Source organism: Artemia franciscana, chromosome 4, assembly GCF_032884065.1.
Source record: "Artemia franciscana chromosome 4, ASM3288406v1, whole genome shotgun sequence".
NCBI lineage: Eukaryota > Metazoa > Arthropoda > Branchiopoda > Anostraca > Artemiidae > Artemia > Artemia franciscana.
The window spans coordinates 53422800-53440922 of record NC_088866.1 but is presented as its reverse complement, the minus strand read 5'-3'; the positions used below and the strand labels follow the sequence as shown (position 1 = coordinate 53440922).

The following is an 18123-nucleotide window of genomic DNA, read 5'->3' as shown; positions in this document are numbered from 1 at the left end:
GGCTGTGGGCTTGCAACCCACACCCGGGACCTTGAGGGGCAACCCTCAGGGGAAAAACAACTGCAACTGAAACGTCTACAACAGCCTCGGATACATCACCTCCCCAGATAACGACCCCTGCATGCCCCCGGAACCGATTTTTGACTACGAAACAGAATCTAAAGATGGGTTTTTGGAACGTGAGAACGATGAACCAGTTATCCAAGACAGAGCAAGTCCTTAAAGAGATGAGACAATACCTCATCGATATACTCGTTCTCAGTGAAATAAGGTGGACTGGAAATGGATTAGAGAAGTTCAGTGATGGATATGTCATGGCATTTAGTGGTCACCCTTCCGTCCACCGTGCTGGTGTAGGACTTCTGATGTCGCCACTTGCACACAAAGCAATGACAAACTGGAACCCAGTTAACGAACGTATAATGACAGCTCGCTTCGTATCAAATCACACAAAAATGACCATCATCGCATGCTACGCTCCAACAAACGAAGCTGATGAAGAGGAAAAAGATGCTTTCTATAACATGCTAAACTCGGTCACCAAAGACGTTCCCAGGCATGATGTACTCTGCGTGGTTGGCGATCTAAATGCTAAAGTTGGTGCAGACCGCCAGTACTGCCCTGAAGTTCTGGGCCCACATGGCATGGGAGAGATAAATGAGAATGGCACACTGCTAATCGATTATGCACTAAGCAACGATTTGATAATAGGTGGTAGTATGTTCGACCATAAAACAATTCACAAGTACACATGGGTGTCCCCCGACGGCCGAACGAAGAATCAAATCGACCATTTCCTCATGTCAAGACGTTGGAGAAGTAGCCTGTGTGACGTGAGGGGTTTTCGAGGAGCGGATGTTAATTCAGATCACATCCTGATGATAGCCGAAGTAAGAATCAAACTGAAAGCTCAGAAGCGGAAAACTAACACTGCAACACATAAACAATTTGACACCGATAAGCTGAAAGATCCTGACATCCGCAAAAACTTCTGCATATCTCTACATAACAGATTTGAAGCGTTAAATCTGCTCGACGAAACCAATGACTTTGATGTTGAGAATACATGGACCTCAGTCAAGAGTGTGTACCATGACGTTGCGAAGGCCAACCTTGGCTTCAAGAAAAGAAAGAAAGAAGAATTGATATCGGATGACACATGGAAATACATCAGTAAACGCAAGGAAACCCGAACGCTTATCCTGAATACATCAAGCCCAGAGCAAAAAGCCCAATTACAGCTCCGCTACAAAGAAGAGGATAAAGCAGTGAAAAGAAGTGCCAGGAAAGACAAGAGAATTGCCATTGAGAGAAAAGCAGCCTTTGCAGAAGAAGCTGCAAAGAAAGGAGACTCAAAACTGGTTTATCGACTAACAAACGAGATAGTTGGAAAGAAAACAGATCGTACATCCCTTGTAAAAGATGAAAATGGAGACGTTATTTCGGATCCACAGAAAGCTGACGAGAGATGGGCCTCACATTTCGAGAAAGTCTTAAATAGGCCCAGACCTGATGATCCAGAAGCAGTACCGGATAAGCCATTTTTACAAATTGACGTAAGTGCTGACCCACCCAGCACGGTAGAAGTGACGACAGCTGTGAAAAAGCTGAAAAATGGACGTGCACCTGGAGTCGATGGGATCACGGCAGAGATGCTGAAAGCGTCCCTTCGAGCCTGCATGTTCGTATGGACGGCTCTTCTAGTGGCCATCTGGAACAACGAAAAAGTCCCAAAAGATTGGACCAGAGGTATACTGGTCAAACTCTTCAAGAAAGGCGATGCACAAATTTGTGACAATTGGAGGGGCATCAATTTGACGTCTGTGCCTAGTAAAATACTAGCCTCAGTAATACTACAACGCCTAAGAGCAGCCCTGGACTCACATCTCAGGGAAGAGCAGCATGGGTTCCGACCTGGTAGGTCTTGCTCTGATCTTATTTTCATTCTTAGACTGATGGTGGAAGAGTCCAGAGAATGGAACAAAAAGCTGTACCTGCTCTTCATTGATTTTGAAAAGGCGTTCGATTCTGTTGACCGAGACACTTTATGGAAGATTTTGAAATATTACGGAGTACCTGATAAACTAGTCAAAATGATAATCGCACTATATGAGGATAGTGAATGCTGTGTACGCACAGAAGATGGGAACACGCGTTTCTTCAAGATAATGTCTGGCGTCAAACAAGGGTGTGTCCTATCCCCGTTTCTGTTTGTCATTGTAATGGACTATATTCTACGGCAGTCTTCAGGCATTGGAGTGAAGATTAGCAGCCGACTGATCTCCGATCTGGACTTCGCAGATGACGTTGTTCTTCTTGAAGAAGCGAAACTGCGACTGCAGCTGCTACTCGACGCCATAGACGAAAAGGCCGAGAAAATGGGACTTGCAGTAAATGTCAGTAAAACAAAGAGTATGGCCACATCTGACTCCCCACTCATATTAAAATGCAAAAATAAAACTATTGAGCAGGTCAAGGAATTTAAATATCTTGGGAGTTGGATCGAATACGATGGTGAAATAGCCAACGAAATCAAGAGGAAAATTGGACAAGCGACATCGGCTTTTAGCAAGTTAAAACCAGTCTGGCGCAGTAGTAAATACTCTATGCGCTTGAAGCTCCGCCTCCTGAATAGCAATGTGATGTCCATCCTCCTCTATGCTAGTGAATGCTGGAAACTAAACACCCAGCTAGAGAAACGTGTCCTAGCCTTTGAAAACATGTGCCTTAGGAGAATCTTGAACATATCGTGGCAGGAAAAGGTCACCAGCATAGAAGTTCGCCGGCGAACCGGTCAGCCATTAGTTACTGAACTTCTGAAACGTAGGAGATGGACATACCTTGGCCACGTCCTCCGTATGCCAGAGGATCGACTCCCGAATACAGTATATGATTGGCGTCCCGAGGGGAGGCGAAAAAGAGGTCGACCAAGACACACCTTACGACGACAGTACGACCGAGACCTGAGAAATGCGGAGTTGTCTCTTCAACCACAGTGGGAGGACGTCATGGCTGCAGCTCAGCTCCGAGATGTCTGGCGAGGTTTCGTAGACGCCCTATGAGCCACCCCTGGCTCTGGAGGATCTAAGGTCTAAGGAAAATATTCTATGGGACTGTTAGAAAACGGGAAAAAAAAATCGAAAAATGGTTCCAATCATCTTACAGGTTATTGTCTTCTGCTCATGATAGTACCGATTTTGTTCTAAAAGCAATATCCTTTATCGAGTACACTTGTGAAAAAGACCTAGACATTTTCTAAGATTTCTAAGCAATTAGAGGAAATAGAGAAAAATCCTTTCAAACATTTTGTAGCATCTTCAAGAAGCTATGGCCTGATATTAAAAGCGGCATCTTCCGCCAATGAATACTTGAGTACTTTTTAAATATAAATTTTCAATTTAACATGGGATTTTCGAGTTCCATCAGTTCACTTAATCACGGCCTTAATACCTAATTACATTTTTATGAACAAGGTCAATCCTATTTTAAATTAAATAAAAAAAACAAGTTTTTTTTTAACGGAAAGTAAGGAGCGACATTAAAACTTAAAACGAACAGAAATTACTTCGTATACGAAAAGGGCTTCTTCCTCATCAACGCCCCGTTCTTTAAGCTAAAGTTTGATTCTTTCTCTTAACTCTACTTTTTAAAACGGTAAAAAACATTAGCGTGAAGAGCGGGGCGTTGATGAGGAAGCAGCTCCTTTCATATACGAAGTAATTTCTGTTCGTTTTAAGTTTTAATGTCTCTCCTTACTTTCCGTTAAAAAAACTTGTTTTTTTATTTAATTTCTGAACGTTTTTGAATCAATACATGTTTTGATTTTGGCTCTCTGCTGATGAATAATTTGGTCTAGTCACCCTCCAATTTTTTGGTTACTTAAAAAGGCAACTAGAACTTTTAATTTTTTACGAATGTTTTTATTAGTAAAAGATATACGTAACTTACAAATTAGCTTACGTAACGAACTTCTGTATTCTCATGTTTTTATTACGTCTATGAAGGGGTTCACCCCCTCGTCAGTGCCTCGCTCTTTACACTAAAGCTTGAATTTCGCCCCAATTTCTTAAGAATGACCCCTGAATCACAAAAGCCATAGAATAAATAGTTGAAATTACTAAAAATGCTCTAGCGTAAAGAGCAAGGTATTAAGAGGAGGTGAGCCCATCGTATGCGTAATAATTTCTGTTTGTTTTAAGTTTTAATGCTTTTTTTTTCAGTTGAAAAAAACTTTTTCATATTTATTTTTTCTTTTTTTTAATAATGCTAGAAAATCCTGCGCTCCTTTCATGAAACTTTTCTTCCCCTATGACAAATCCCTCCAAGGAAAGTTCCCCCAACATATCCTGCTCTTCTCAACCCCCCCCCCTCACCTAAAAATCCCCCAGAAAACGTCTGTACAGTTCCAAATAACCATTACTATAGGTAAGCACTGGTCAAAGTTTATAACTTGTGGCCCCCCCCCCATGGGAACTATAGGGGAGTAAGTCGTCTCCAAAGACATAGTTATAAGGTTTTTTGACAACACTGAATAAAATGGCTAGCTCAGAATTTTGATCCGGTGACTTTGGGAAAATAATTAGCGTGGGAGGGGGCCTAGGTGCCCTCCAATTTTTTTGGTCACTTAAAAAGGGAGCTAGAACTTCACATTTCCGTTAGAATGAGCCCTCTCGCAAAATTCTAGGACCATTGGGTCGATACAATCACCCCTGGGAAAAAAAAAAAAAAAAAAAACAGAAAAACAAAAAAATAAACACGCATCCATGATCTGCCTACTGGCAAAAAATACGAAATTCCACATTTTTGTAGATAGGAGCTTGAAACTTCTAAAATAGGGTTCTCCGATACGCTGAATCTGATGGTGTGATTTTCGTTAAGATTCTATGACTTTTAGGGGTTGTTTCCCTTTATTTTCTAAAATAAGGCAAATTTTCTTAGGCTCGTAAGTTTTGATGGGTAAGATTAAAACTGATGAAACTTATATATTTAAAATCAGCATTAAAATGTGATTCTTTTGATGTAGCTATTGGTATCAAAACTCTATTTTGTAGAGTTTTGGTTACTATTGAGCCGGGTACAAACTACAGTTTGTTACCACGAACTGTTTGACACAGCCATCTTATGCATTTGCAAATTTGTATATATTAAAAAGCTAAAAAAATTAAAAAATTCAAGCATGTCCATGTTATTCAAAGTGTAATATCAAATTTATCCTTTATGTTAGGATACAAGACCAACTCAATATTTGAAATAAGAATGCCTTCCTTCCCTGCTTATGAGCATTATTTAAAATCAAGGAAAATAAGGCTTAATCTTAAAAAGAAAAAAAAAATTAAAATTGACTTAATATTTAGATCAGATTCTTAATAACCACTATGCTAAGGTCCACAGTTCTACAGAAAGTGGCTCTTAAACCAACCTGAAATTCAAATCAAAAGTTAAGACACAACTTAATAAATTTATGAACTAGCAAATTAATAGTAAGATTTTCTTGTAACACAGACAAGTTTGACTCCTTTAAATATTATATACGACAGGCTAACATATAAGAAACATACAACTTGATTTCTTATTTAATTATTTTTCCAATAATATTATTTTATTCTTGTCTTTCCAAATATTATTACTACTGTTGCAAATGTGTTGCAGTCCTCCTCCCTAAAGCCTGGATCTAGTCATATGCTAGAAACAAAAGCTTGCCAATTTTTTTGCATTATTTTTTCTTGTAAATTTTTGCCATCAACAGATGGCTCACAGTGCCAATTTGAAAAAAAAGAACAATGACAGTAAACTTTTGTATATACCCTTGGGCTATATCTTGGCATTATAGGAGGGAGATGAAATTCTGATGATCATTATTCTTTGGAAAGAGCACTGAATAAAGAACAAATGGAGTATTTTTTTTTTGTATATACCAGAGGAAAGTATTACTAGATTAATTCGCTAGGTTATCCAAAAGATAAACATTTCAGTCAATTTTTATTCAGTGCTCTTTCCACAATTACTACTGACACAATAGTTCCCCACAGCCCATCCCAGGATTCAGCCCTAGGATGCATACAACAGTTGTCTTATTTTGTTGGTTAGTATTATTTTTTATACATGTTTGTCATCAACGTGGTCAAGAAAAGGAAGCTTGCACCAACATTACTTTTACCAACTGTTTTTAAAATTATGCTAACTTAAGGAAAATTTAAAAAATCACAAAAACTTCTACTCCTTTCCAAGTACTAAAGGAAAAAATACTGTTTTTATCCTAAAATTCAGATTGAGTTGGGTTTTTTCTGCTTTAGGCTTTAAGAACATAATTCCAATGATTTTCTTGATGCTTTTTATAAAAGGGTTCATTTTCAGATGCCAGGAACACACCAACAGCAAAGAGACAAGAGTGAGCAGAAAATTAAAGATTACTTTCCTTCCACAAAAATGATGGGAAACAAACAGAAGATGGTAGAATAACTTCAGCATGGTGCAGAACAATTTCATAATGGGCATTAAGTGGTTTTAATTTGCTAAAAATTACTCATGTCTCTCTTTTACTGTGGCACAATAATGTATCTTGAACCAGCAGCAATTTTTTTTTTTTAATGATGATGAAATTACTGACTTTTTAGGGTTTTCTTTAGTTTACATTAACTTATGTTTATTGCTCTTCCAAGTTTATTTTATTGTTCTCTTTTTTACGTATGTTTTTCTTTTTTAGTTTACATTCACTACTTTTCAGCAGTTTATGTTTATTGTTATTTTACAATTTGTGACTTAAATGTGTACAATATACACTTCACTAGTAAATAAAACATTTCTGATAGCATCAAATGCCTAGTCTATAACCTATTCTTCCAGACAAAAAGTATTTTAGGTAATGGGCCAAGTAGAAAACAACAAAGTAACACTTTAGGGGTCCTTTTAAAGGCTCAAACAGGAATTTACAAAGGTTTCTTTTTTAATAAATTTAATGTTGAAAAATCATACAATTTGATATATTGCTTTTTTCACATTTATATTATTTTATTTTCATTTTTTTTATATTCTGGACTTTCATAGTGTGTTGCCTATACCTATAGGTGTAGCTTATCCTTCCTGTCAGTCTCCATGTTCATACTACCCATCACCCAAAAACCAACAGATCTGTAACAAATATTTTCTTGTCACAATAATGAGAATTTTAAAACAATGGAACTTCTCAGTCAGTGACAGGAAGGGAAGTTTCCTGCAACACACTCATATGTCAGCAAATAAAGCAATTCTATTTATTTATCATTTTAAGTGACTTGTTAGAGAATCATGCAAGAGATACATATTCTTCATAGATCAAATGTGGATAGGACACCCTTCTTCAGTTGGGTGCTGGAGTTTTCGATTTAACACCAAGAGCCCATGGAGGCAAGGATATTGTCATCAAAATAGACAGAATATAACAGAAGGAGGCCTTTCAGCCAAGTCTGGGTACCATGAGGGATTGAAAGAGTCTTCTAAAACAAAACTCATAATCTCTCTCTTAGAAGGTAGTAAGACACTGAGAAGGGACAGAGAAACTCTAATCCTTTTCATACAGAGAAATATAGGTCATGTTCAACAATTATGATTGGCTGCAGGAGAGCATATTCTAGTCAATTAGAACTCAGCTACAATTACCACCAAATAAACAACTCTGAAAACTTTGTTGACCTTAGTATGCAAACATCCATATACAATGTATTGAAAGGCTATGTTGGTTGTTGAAAAAAAAAGAGCTACATGAAACAGTAGATCGTTAGATCCTGCTTCCCAAAATCGACAAGCCTGAAAAACACCTTCACCATTCTCTTGTCCAAGCTGCTTAGTTATATCTGCTTGGGTCAGAAACCACACCTCACAAAGCCATGGAGATTGATAAGAAGACTTTAATTTCAAAAATGTCATTAAAAACCCCAAAGGGCCGAATTCACATTTTGGAGTCATAAAACCAAAAAAAAAACAACCATAAATGAAGGAAATAACTAAAACACTGGCAAAAAAGGCCAAAAACAACAATACCAGAATGGTATGACCATTCATTAGTGAAAAATATTAATTAGCAAAATGTGAGAAAGCTAAAAGGGTAAAAAATAAGTGAAACAAGATATATGTTCAAAAGGTTTAAAAGAGAACATATAAAAGGGGGGGGGGGTACAAAAGAATCAAACAAACATAAAACTTGGGTATCGCCTGAACCAAACAAAAAGAGGAAAACTAGCAGTCTATTTTATCAGTAATGAAGGGAACAAAGGTTTTTTTTTCAAACCTGGAGGTAAAGCAATGGATGGGGGACAAGATAGGAGCATTTTCAGAAACAGTATGTGGTAGGCAGTGTCTGCGTGGGGAGTGTCTTTTGAGGAAAATTTTTTCTATGCAAAGGTTTATTATTGCATTTTTTTAGTTTCAACTTGGCCTTTTTTTGAAGGAGCAAATATGGTACCCTAGCTTCTTTAAAAACTATTCTCAGGGCTCTTTATTGAATGAATTCAATTTTTCTGATTCATTGTGGGAGATACTAAACCAGACAAGCATATTCAAGATACAGGCAGACAAAGGAAGTATAGACCCTTAAATAATGGGACAGGCGATGTTAAATTTGTTCAAGAGCTTAAGGAGAGATATGGATGCATTAGCTCTATGGGCAATATCTTTAATGTGGATATGCCACTTTAAATTAAAGGAAATTGTAACCTCAGGTAATTCAATGGAATACAGAAAAATATCTGGGGGGATAGTGTTGAGGAAAAAGGGTGAGCTTTTAAGGAAACACATTGGCATTATCATATATTTAGAAAAGTTGACTCTCATGTCTAAGTTTGCAGCATCATATATCATTGAGGATACTCACAAGGTTGCTTAGTAATGTTTGGTAGCAGGTTTCAACAACCATTAGGTCATCCACAAATTTCCATCAGCAGGAAATTCCTTAACAATGCTATTTATTAAAACAGAAAAAAGGAGGGGACCTAGGAGAGAACCTTGTGGTACTCCATTGTGGACAGGGAGGGGAGAGGATGACTATAATATTTGACTACTTGTGATCTATTTGATGAAAAGGAGACAACCAATTTAACCAGGAAATAATCAATACTGAAATCAGTTACAAGTTTAAAGGTCAATGGAAACTAAATTTAGCCAGCAATTAGGTTTTTTGAGAATTTCTGAATTGAATTGATAGGAAAAACAAAGGGAATGGGATGTATAAATAGATTTGAGGTTAATCTCATTGAAAAGAACAGACAAAAGCTTTGAAAGGAAGTCACTGAAAGCACGAAGAGGAAAAAGGCTATTTAAAGGACAGACATTTATTTTTTGTAGTTTCCCAATTCTTCTTTTGATCTCAGACAGAGATATAGAAAGGAATGCAGGTGGAAGATCATCAGTAGGTAATTGATAAGATAATGCTAGAAGGCTCTGGATGACGGAAGCAAGGAACTGTTTTAGGATTATTAGTCATAACTTCTAGAGATTCAGGTAAGTTGAAATCAAGTGGGTCTATACTCCTGCCACAAAACTTTTTTGCCTTAGAATACCAATTTTTTTGTTTTATTGGTAAACAATTCGTTGACCTTATTCTTGTAGTAGGATCTGGCAGGTTTACATATTTCTTTTTTAATTGCTTTTCTTAATCTATTAGCTTCATCCAATTTACCATTTCTTAAAAGATTCAATTTTTTTCTAATTAGTGCTTTTATGGGTTGATTAATGAATGGTTTGTCACTGGTGCAGTTCTTAAATCTGTTTTTCTGGGTAAGAAATTTGATGTTTATCATTTAGGTTTTTGTAAAAGGTAGTAATTTTTTTCATCAAGATTATCATTGATAGGGTACCATAGAGAATAAAGCGCAAAAGATGGCGGAAAAGTTTTCTGGTGATAAGGGAAGAAGTCAAATTAGGATGTTTTTTTTTAGGGAGAGGGGTGGTAAGGCAAGTAGATGCTGTGAAAGGGATGTATGTGGAGGGTGTCTGAAAAGGGAGGGGCAGGTTTATTTCAGGAAAAGGCAGATGGAGGCCAGAACTAGTTATCAAATTCCTGAACATACAGAGAGGATCTAAGTCTATGGGATGTGGATTTTTGGGAGGGATATGAGTAAAGGGAGAATTGGGCATAGCTCAAATTGGGTAAAATGATCTGAGGCGTTGTGTCAACTGGACATGCATAAGTACCTGTGACAGAGGAGATTTTTCTTGGATGGATTCCTGGGGTGTGCTACTCTGCAGGGGGATAATAATAGAAGTCAACTGGAACAAAACCCAAGGGAGGAGGGGATTGCAAATGCTTTGGTGTCATCCAAAAAAAGATTAAATTTCAAACCTACCCTCTGGCAATACATGAGCAAAACAACACTAATTGTCAATACAAGCAAAAACTGGACAAAGGTCAACATGATCAAAACTGCACTTATTGGACTACAAACTACTACTACTACTAATAACTCACTGCAGCACCAAGCCGCCTGAGGCCAACACAGCTACGCACGCTCCTCCTCCAACCTAATCTATTTAAAGCCTCCCTCTTTACACCCTCCCAGGAAGTTCCCATTTCCTTTAAATCCTTATTTATGACATCCTCCCAACCCAGACAAGGACGACCTGCTTTCCGTGTAGCCCCAGACGGTTGGCCAAAAAGGACAATGTTCGGTAATCTGTCATCCTTCATCCGTAGAACGTGGCCTAGCCATCTCAACCTTTCTTTCATTATAGCCCCAGAAAGCGGGATTGAACCACACTTTTCGTACAACCTACTGTTTGAAATACGGTCAGTCAGCCGGGTACCCAGAACAATCTGTAGGCAATTTCTCTGGAAAACATCTAGTAAATTTTCATCTGCTTTTCGGAGTGTCCATATTTCAGAGCCATATTTGACCACTGTCATCACTGTAGCTTCCAATATTCTAATCTTGGTTTGTAGGCTTATCTTTCTATTCTTCCAAACTTTTTTTAACTGGGAAAAAACACCCTGAGCTTTAGCTATTCTACTTTTAACATCTTCACTGCTCCCACCATCTTTACTAATAATACTACCAAGGTAACTGAAGCTCCCAACCTGATCAATCTTTTCGTTACCTAAGGTCACCTGTTCATCTTCACTTATTCCTAACCTTAGTGACTTAGTCTTCTTAACATTAATTTTCAAGCCTATTTTAGCACCCTGAACTCGTAAAACCTCTAAAAATTCATTCATTTTGCTCACACTTTCATCTAATATGCTTAAATCATCAGCATAATCTAAGTCCAGGAGCGTTCTTCCTCCCCATTTGATTCCATGGTCTCCAATTGCCTTTCCTGTGCTCCTTAAGACGAAGTCCATCAAAATGATCCATATAAAGGGGGATAGAACACAACCCTGCTTAACTCCTGAATTAATACAAAACCAGTTGCTAACCTCATTTCCTACCTTAACCGCAGCAGTATTATTCTCGTACATAGCGCAAATCACTTTAATGTATTTTTCTGGTATACCATATAACGATAAGACCTTTGTTAACGCTGTTCTATCAACAGAATCGAAAGCTTGCTCATAATCGATAAAACTAAGGACCAAAGGTGTTTGACAACAAAGGGACTTCTCAATTATTAACCTAAGAGTGAAAACATGGTCGACACATCCTCTACCTTTTCTAAAACCGCATTGTTCTTCCCTTAAAACTTTGTCTACAGCATGTCTCAGTCTAAAAAGTATCATATTACTCAGTAATTTGCTACCTACAGAGACCAGACTAATGCCTCGATAATTCCGACATTCACTCTTGTCACCTTTCTTATACAGTGGTTTAATTAAGGTTTTCCTAAAATCATTGGGTACTTCCCCTTTTTCAAAAATCATGTTCATAATCTTCAGTAGCTTATTCCTAACCTCAGAGCCACCATATTTAAGGAACTCATTAATCATACTATCAGCACCTGGAGCCTTATTATTTTTTAATCCTTCTAGTACTGTTGCTAATTCTTCCTCACTAAACAAATCTTCCTTCACATCCAAGGTATCACAAACTTTTTCATTTTCATCTATATCTTTTCCTGCAACTGTATCTCGGTTTAGCACATTCTCAAAATGTTCCACCCATCTTTCTTTAACTTTTTCCTTATCACTAATTGTGGCCCCATTTCTATCTTTAACTGGGACTAGTCCGGATCGGCTACTCCCTTTCAATTTATTAACATGCCAGTATAATATTTTACTATTATGCCGTCTAGCCGCATCTTCCAGATCCTCAGCAATTTTATCCATCGCCTCCATTTCACATCTCCTTAGTTCATATTTTAATGCTTTCTCCACTTTCTTTACATTTCTTTTGTTTTCATACAACCTATCGCTCAGATAATTCTTATACAAACCCCTTCTACTCTCTATTAAACCTAAAGCTTTTTCACTAATATTCCTAGTTGCTGTCTTAGCACTCTTCCCTAGGACACCATCAGCAACTTCACAAATTGTTTTTCTGAAATTATTCCATCCATCTTCCACATTGTCAAATTTTAAACCCTCAAGTTTAGTACTCAACTGTTCCTGGAATTTTTTTCTCAAATTTTCATCCTGAAGTCTACCAACATCATAACTTTCCAGGAGGGAGTTACTCTTCCGAAATTTCAGCTTTAAATTAACCTTAGACACTACTAGATGGTGATCTTTACTTTTAACATCAATAACAGCACTCCTATACACCCTAGTATCTAAAATAAAATTACAACAAATATGTAAAAACTCTCACTGCTTATGAAACTTACAGAGACCATGATTAAAATGGTTACATATAATATTTTTTTCCTCTTATTCTTGCATTTTATTTTTTGAAGGTTTCTCAAAAGCAATTACTATATCATCATCACCATACAATTTAGCATTGACTTTGTTAGACCTTAAAATAGCAGTCATTATCACCTTTTAATGCTGACATGCAACTGGAAGCCATTAAGCTACTAGTATGTACAGTAACTTGATCAGCTACCATGATAAAAGACAATATGTCAGTGGGGTTAAATCTATTCACAAAATAATTTATTCAGCTTCAATATTTTTGTCTTGGTCCATGGCATTGCTTATAACCTGGTTTGGCACTAGTTTGACTGCGCTTGACCTCTCAAATAAACTTGGAAAGGCCAGATTAGCATTTTCTAATTTTCCTTGAAAGGAAGAGGAATTGTTGGAGATATTTAAGATGTCCAGATGGGGTGGAATATGATTGCTTGGTATTGCAAATAGGGGGTCAAAAATATTTGTTGAAATAAACTGTAATGTCTTTTCTAGTCTGTCTTTTAATTTCAAAACCACAACATACTCTGGTTTAGGAATTTCAAGATTAATTGGGCAGATTTCTGACTGGCAATTAAGATCTTTAACACAAGGATTTGAAGATGTTGTTATCACTGGCAACACATAAGAAGGGTTTAATCTTAACATAAACCTCACATGAGCAGGTGTTTAATTTTCCATTGGTAGTGTCAAGAGTAGAGGATGGGTTGACTGTAAAAACAGCAGTGCCCTAAATCTGACAAGAAACTTCACAAGGGGAGATGTCACTTCATACTAGAGGCAGGGAGAAACTGGAATCAACTTCTGCAAAAGGGAGGCAATAGTGATTTAAGCTCCTTTAGGATATTAAGCACCCTAGATCTTGAATTTGGACAACAGGGATGCAAGGTGAAGGTAAAACAGGTGAGTTTAAAGAATTTACTTGTATGGATGAAATTTTCTTAAAGGAGCAGTCAGGACAACACCAGATCTTACTGCAATTAGCTGTATCAATTTTGGCACAATTTTCTGCTTTTGCATAGAATGAGTAATTGTACCTCCACATTTTGCAGAGTTTGAAAAGACTCTCAGCCTACATTTCCAACAGATAATTCTCTGTCTAACCTTCTTTTTATAAGAGGTTAACAGTCCAAAAGAAAAACTAGGTTCACCAGGTAAAAACCAAGATATTCACAGATTGGATGCTAGATGAGGACTGAAAGATTAAAGCTGTCCAAGATGACAACAATTCAGACAGGGAGGACCTTAGTGATATATTCCCTTTTTATTTAATGCATTCATTTTTTTTCTTTTAAGGTTGCTTTATCTAAGTTTGTTTTCTATTATTTTTGTAGAAGGAAACTAGCCTGTAGTTTTTGACCCCCTTTTTCTATTTGGTATCATAATATTACTACAAAGTTTAGTTTTTGAAAACCCATCCTTTAATTCAGATGCCAGGAAAACATTTGAAATTTTAGAATAAGATTTAGCCTATAAATTATTGATTTTCTTAGATTAGCTCATTACAAATTTACAACTTTGGAATATATTATTTTCAAATGATTGATCAACAATTAAAGAATAGGTTAATAACTTATCCTATTTATAGTGGCAAAAACTATAGAAAAGAAGGCCTCTTTGAGGTCCTATAAGGGTTCAAAACAGAATTGGTAAAATAAGTGATTTGTATATTTGGAAAGAGCATAAAAAGATGCCTCAAGTAATGTTTTTCCTTTCTACCAACCTAAGTAGTGGGGAACTGAAAACATACAGTAGATTTTCAGATTGTAACTTACTCTTGCTATAGCAAAGAGATAGGCATACCTTTAGAATCAGAATTTTTTCCTGAATCTATATATAAAATTCATGTGCAATGAAAATTAACTTTATTCTCACCACTCTTTAAACATTTACCATTAAATTGTATATTTCAATGAATTTTCTATTATTTTGATAAACTGTTGCCTTAATTTAAAAAAATGGGTAAAATTCTAGTTGATTGACTTCTTGCTATCTCAGAAAGGGTTTAGGTAAGGAAAATGAAACTTTCAGGGATAGGTCTACAGGCTAAAGTATGTCCCAGGAAGGTATTTTAAAGTACCCACCTCTACTCCTTCTCCCTCTAGAGGGCCTTGAAATTTGCCTACATGACAGGTCTATACCTATTGAAATTTTGACAAAACAACATTTTACATTAATTTTCAGTTACTAGTTCCCCTTTCTCTGCCTTTAGTTCTGAAAATGCAATTCCTGTTGTTTGAGTGGAATTTGGAGCTGCATCAGTGTTTTTTGTTTTTTTTTGTTTTTTTTTCAAAATTTAGGAAATGTATTTGCATATTTTTAAAACCTTATAAAATGGAATTGAGCAAAGTTATGAAGCTGAAAATAATTTTGTTGTACTTCAATTAAGCAGAAGATCTATTTTGCTAGGTTTCACTTTTATAACACTCATATTTTTAAAGGTCATCAAAGGTCAGGGCCCTCTAGAGGGAGAAGGAGTGGAAGTAGTTGCTTCAAAATACCTTCCTGGGACATACTTTAGTCTGTAAATTCATACCTGAAAGTTCCATTTTCCTAACCTAAACCCTTTCTGAGATAGCAAGAAGTCAATCCACTAGAATTTTATCAAAAAATGTGTGATTTATAGAGACTTTAGTAGGCTACATAAACACAACTCAGAGTATATATTGGTATATTATGGTGGGCTGGGGGTTAAATTAATTCCAATGTAAACAAATTTTATATTGGGTTTGGGATGAAATTCTGATTCTAAAGGTATGCTTATTTCTTAGCTATTGTATTAATGAATTCATTGGAATATATACCAAATTAACTGCAAAGTCCCAACCATTCACCAGTCATAACTAGGTAGGTATATCTAGAACTACTTACATCATCCTCAAAGTTAGAAGCATTGGCTAGCATATTGTCCAACAGATGTAAATAATCAAAATAATCACTTAATGTTAGGTCTTGAACAAAATTTGCCCTAATTATGTATTTTCTTTGCATTTTTCTGCACATCAGTCTTTTCTTCAAATATATTTAGTGGCAAAGAAGGAGCACGGTGAAGCCCAGAAACAAAATGCACTGATAATATATGCTTTGATCTTGATATTAGCACATGGGGGGAGGGGGTGAAAATGAAATGTTGTTCTTTTAGGAATAGGTCTAATGTAAATGTTTAGTTTCATCACAAGCTGTCTAAACTGGAAACTATGTTGCAAAGCAGCATAGTTTCCATAATATAGTACTTAGAAATGCAAATTCTACAAGCATATTCATTTCTGGTTGACCCTTCTCTACCATGGGGCAAACTAAAAATATGCAATCACAAAAATCTTGCTTTAATGCAGTAATACAAACTTTAGACAGCTTATGACAAAATTAAACATTTATAAGGTCTAATATAAGTAGGCTAAGTAGCCTACACCTGAGCTAGACTAGCCTAGTCTATTTGTATTAGCCTAATTTTCGAAGCTGTTTCAGAGTTGTATTTTATATCATTCTAAAGATGATTAATTCTGCTATATCACAAATGCCCATCATGTACAATTTCTAGCAGTTCTCCAATGGATATAGCCTACTGTTAAGTCTAAGCTATCCACAAAGTCACTGTTATAGGTCCAGAGCTTAGTTGTGTCAATAATATAGGATTACCAGATTTCAATATTAATGTTCCCATCTATTTCCATATCTTTACTGCCTTGTTAATTAATAATTTGGAATCTCATCTTTAGCACTTGTATGGGATGGGAGAATTGTGCATCTATCACAATTTTTAAAGAAGAAATAATTGTGAATAAGCTGTGTTCCAAAATGTTTCAAGAACTTGTGCCATGTAACAAACTACCAAAAATGTCCCGGTTTTGGTTCATGCAAAAATTTAGCAGCTTGTGTCGGGCTACTCAGTTTCTTATTTGGAATATCACAGCTTTTGAATTTTTGGTCAAACTGTAATTAATTTCTCAAATTGAAAATAATTGTAACAGAAGGAACGTCGTCTGGCTTCTTGAATTTAATTAAATAAAAAAAAGTTTATTTTACTGAAATAATTTTTAATTTTTTAAACTTATTTTTTTTTTTTTTTTTTACTCGAGACGGCTCACAGATGTCAATTGCTGGAAAATTGCAGAAATGCTGTCAAAGAAGCAATTGATCACAGCCGCTGAGTTACGAATTCTAGCATGAGATATTCAGGCAGTATATGGGTCGGCTAAATTAGGTTCTAGGAGCCAAGGGTAGACATTCCAAGGCTAACCTGTATATGCTTAGGCTAGCTATGTTTTTCTTTTTTTATAATCACATTCTTACCTTCTAACCTGAAACTTGTCAAACCTTGAAGAATAGATCTATTAATACCCTCGCGTCCTTTTTCATAGTTTCCTGGTTGATTTCCAACAGATCTGATAAGCTTTTTAATTGTATTCAGTGTACAATTTATCATAGTTTTCAATCCAAAATAATGGATGCATTCTTCCACGCCTCAGTAGAAATATTTTGATACAGCCATATAACCGTTATAAAGTATAAACTTGCAGACACAGCAGATGAAATTTGACAAGTCACAATAAAATAACCGGTTTACCATTTTTTGCACGAAAAAACACCAATTTCAACCAAAGGCTTTTTTTACTGTGTTGCAATTGAATGTGTTTACAGGCATATTTTGAGAAGTTCAATTCTTTGTGAATGTTTGATCAACATTTTTTGTGAATGTTTGATTGTTGTGCTGGTACTTTTTTATTATTATGGTTATTCTAGTTAATACTATATGACTTGAGAGCAATAGATAAGAAAATCAGGAAAATAAACAATTAGTAAGTACACAGAAGAAAAACACTACAGACACATAATTTTTATAATAAATCAAAGAATCTGAGGCTAGCTTAGGCCAAAATAGATTTCAAGGTTAAACTAATCAAATAAAACTATGGGCATCTTTAGTCTTTTACTCTGTTCAAAAAAATCGTATTTTTGTTGTGATTTTCTTCTATTTTGTTGCTCTTTTTTTCAAATTGTCTTACTCTAGTATACACTTATTACATATAAAAGTATAAAAGGCATGGACCTTCCTAGATAGGTAAATTCGGTTCCGGTTCATTAGAAATATCTGACATTCCATTTATGATAATTTACTGAGGTCAAATAAAGTAAATATCACCTCACCTAAGAGCTATAACCTTTGTCCACGTATTATGTCAGATATTTCTAATGAACCGGAACCGAAAAGGTCAAAAAGATTTGCCTCCGCTGTTGCATTGAAAAAAATAAGAGCTATAAACTATATGTAATTAGTTATTAGGTATAAATTTTGTTTATTTTTATTCATGTCTTTTAGTTTTACTGCTGATGATGAACACTGTATATTTGTTCGAAATATCCAGTTAAAT

At 35.9% G+C, this 18123-nt stretch overlaps 1 protein-coding gene across 1 annotated transcript in view; it reads right to left on the bottom strand.

Annotated features, from left to right (window-relative positions):
* Positions 1 to 16531, bottom strand: part of LOC136026589 (protein bicaudal D-like) — a 71440-nt gene extending 54909 nt beyond the window's left edge. The window contains exon 1 of the mRNA XM_065703300.1: positions 16391 to 16531. The gene's annotated coding sequence lies outside the window, so the exon portion shown is untranslated. The remainder of the gene's footprint in view (positions 1 to 16390) is intronic.
* Between the last annotated feature and the right edge of the window lie 1592 nt (positions 16532 to 18123).